Genomic DNA, 3,685 nt, shown 5'->3' with positions numbered 1-3,685 from the left:
CACCTCCGATTTTAAACAAGAACTGGACGCCTTACTCATTAAGGCAGAGCAAGAAAACCTCATCACAGAGCAATTTCATAAGGCCATTACACAAAAACACCCTGTGGTCCCTATTCTGTTCACAGTACCTAAGATCCACAAGTGCATTAATAACCCGCCAGGCCATCCGATTATTTTGGCTAGAAATTCAATCTACCAACCAGTGTCACAGTTTTTGGACAGCATTTTGCAGCCTCTAATTACCATTCAACCTACTTACATCAAGGACACGACAAGTTTTCTCCTTTTACTTATCTGCGTTATGGACGTGTGTAGTCTTTACACCAGCATCCCACATAAGGAAGGCCTTGAAGCCATGAAACAGTTCCTAATAACCATGGACATGTCATCCCTCAATCACCAGCTGTTCTTGCATCTTCTTGAACTTACCATTACCAGGAATTACTTCCTGTTTGATGGCAAGTTCTTCTCACAGAAGAACGGATGCGCTATGGGAAGTAACGTGGCGCCTTCCTATGCCAACGTGTTCATGTTCAGAGAAGAGCACCTGATGTTCTTCTCTGATCGGGAGATTACCAAGCACATAGTAGCGTTTGCCAGCTACATCAATGACATGTTCATGCTCTGGTCTGGCGGAGCAACTGCATTCCTTAAGTTGATGGACGATTTGAACTCACATGATTCACCAATTAAGTTCACGTTCCAGTACAGCCCAGATACTTTGAATTTTTTAGATGTACAGGTATCTCTCTGCAACGGTACCATCCGGACCAGAGTTTACACCAAACCAACTGACAAGAACACTCTTTTGAAGGCCAATAGCCACTACCCGGAAGCCCTCAAAAAAGGCTTACCGAAGTCCCAAATGATCAGGGTGGCAAGGATCACTAACGACAGTTCAATACTAGCATCGGAATTAGACACTGTCATAGAAAAATTCCAGCAGAGAGGCTACGATTCTTCTCTATTACACATCCAGAAGGGAGAGGTCATGTTGATGTCCCGGGAGTCGTTACTCCATCCCAAACAGAAACATTAAGGAAAGAATTCCTTGGAAGAGCCCATATTCGACCGCTAGCGAAGTCATCCAGAGAGCGACCAGGGCCTTGTGGCCCATAGTCTCGACGGACAAAAACTTAACTTGCTTTAAAAATAAGAGACCAATGGCGTGCTTCACGAGAAACAAGAACATTAAGGATTGGGTGGTCCACACGGACATCACCAAATTTTCAACCAAGAAAGATCCTCTTGTCTCCTCCACATTTTTGTCTAGATCCCCGAGGTGTTACAAATGCCTTGGTTGCACCACTTGTCGCAACATGGTGGTCGGCACCGAATTCAGACATCCACATTTGGATCGTACATTCAAGATTAAATTTGTTTTGTCATGCAACTCCACTTTTATAGTTTATTTGATCATGTGCCCATGCGGCCTTTATTATATAGGCAAAACCACAAGAACCATGAGGGAACGTATGGCCCTTCACCGGTCGGCAATCAAAGCGGCTCTGTCGGGTAAACCATCGGACCAACCGGTGGCCAGACACTTTGCAGACAATAAGCATTCCCTCTCCATGTTAAGGCACATGGTTATCGATCACATTCCCAAGTCCATAAGGGGTGGAGACCGAGCAGGAGACCTCCTGCGGAAGGAGGCCTGGTGGATTTTCAACCTCAACACCACCAGCCCCCATGGTTTAAACGAGATAATCTTGTGGAATGTCTTTAATTAGTTACATATCCACGTTTCAGAATCAGCCTATTATGACACCCACCCTCTGGACTTTATCTACCATCAAACATTTATCTGTGCAGGGCGGACTTGAGTCAATATTCTTTCTGTATGATCAGCCATTGTTCCACTCTTTACATTTACCTCTCTCTGATATTACAATGCATCACTCATTCTTTGTGGGGACCTGGGGGTTTTATGCTAATAACTTCCTTTTAGGCTTTAAAAGGCCATGATACTGCTGTCCCTGCTCCATGGCAGGCTTATGCTCTGACATGATTCTTTCCAGTTGTCTATACACGTTCTGGATCTATGATATTTATTTATTAACATATATACCCATTCACTCCATGTTCCACTTTCACACAGCACACATCTGGTGTATCTTTTCTTCCTATTTGGTGTATCACACATTCCTTTTATCAGTGATCTGTAAGTCTATCTATACTCTTTGACAGCCGGACCTCAGAGCCGCGTGGGGCCGGGCGTCTTGGTTGTCATGACTACCAATTGCCGTCCGACACTCTGACGTCATCTCTGCTGGACGGTACGGTCACGCGGCCAGTCCCGGACATCGTCCGGCCGCAATCACAGGGCGGGTGTTTCTCCTTTTCCTCTATTTAAGGTAAGGTTCTTTGTGCACTCTGTTTCATTCACCTTGACAAAGGGGCTTGTTTGTCCCAAAACGTTGGTAATGTGATTTGTTCACAGTAAACATCTTTTTGCTACCGTTGGACGACTCCGAGTGCCGCTGCTTGCTGTTTGTTTATATATATATATATATATATTATATATATAAAATAAGGGCACAGTCATGCCCTTATATTAAGGATGCATCTAAAAAAGTGGATTTCTCAATAGAGTATTCTGAAGGGGGAGGAGGGTGTTTAAGGGGCTACACCTCAAAAGCTGTAGGAGGTACCGAGTTGAAATTTGGTAGGGGTGGATAGAACTGTCGCACGGTGCTGCTTGCCAAATTTCAGGGCAAAAACATGAGGATTTGGGAGTAGTCTAAAGCTCCAACTGTCAATTTTTTCTGAATTCTCAATTAGGAATTCTTTTCTGCTGTAGTTTATGGGGGATTTTTGGGAAGGCATAACTCGGGGTAGGGGTGGAATTTAGACTTGGGGTTTGTTTTATTAGGTAGCTATTGTGCCAGGGTACATGAGTTGTGGTTCAGGTAAATTAGATAGTTACAGTTTTTATACTATTACCTCAAGAATGTGCCATTGTAGAGATAGGACTTTACAACTTGTTGCGCAGCCTCAGTAGTAGCCTTCTGCAGGTGTAGTCATAGTGGCTTTTCTTGGGTGCAGCAAGATGGCCGTCATTTGCAATGGTAGCAGCGGCAGGGACATGGATGCGGCGGTGGGGACATCAGCGGCGGTGGGGACATCAGCAGCGGCGGTGTCAGCGGTGGGTCGCGGGTTTTGGCATTGTCGGTGGCAGCGCGGGTGTCGGTGGGCCCAGCGGTGGCGGAGGCTCCGGCGGCAGTGCGGGCATTAGCGGCGGGCTTGGATCTGAGAGGATTCAGTCCCCATCAGCCATTCTGCTGAATATGGCAGTGGCACCCATTTCAAAAATGGTGCCTCAGTACCATTTTTGAAATTCAAAGATGGCCACCATGAGCCAATCACGGCTCATGGTGGCCATCTTTGAATAAACGCCCCTCCTTTTTCTACTTAGTATGTCCCCTCCCTTTCATGCACCTGATTAGCACTGCTATATTGATTGAGCAGCTGCCATTTTTGTTTGTTTGTTATGAGTTGCGTGAAGGAGCCAGCATTAGTAGGGCATGCTGGTTCTAGTAGTGCTAGTTGGAGTTCCCTGGAGTGACTCCCAGGTAAGCTGGCTCTCAATTTGTATGAATTTATGTATGTGCCTTTATCAGGACGCCTTACATTTGACAACATTTATATGTGCCTTTATCATGAGGCCTTATAATTGGTATAT

This window comes from Taudactylus pleione, unplaced genomic scaffold, assembly GCF_031769625.1.
Source record: "Taudactylus pleione unplaced genomic scaffold, aTauple2 ptg000183l, whole genome shotgun sequence".
NCBI lineage: Eukaryota > Metazoa > Chordata > Amphibia > Anura > Myobatrachidae > Taudactylus > Taudactylus pleione.
The sequence above is the reverse complement of the archived record's forward strand: the minus strand, read 5'-3'. Positions refer to the sequence as shown.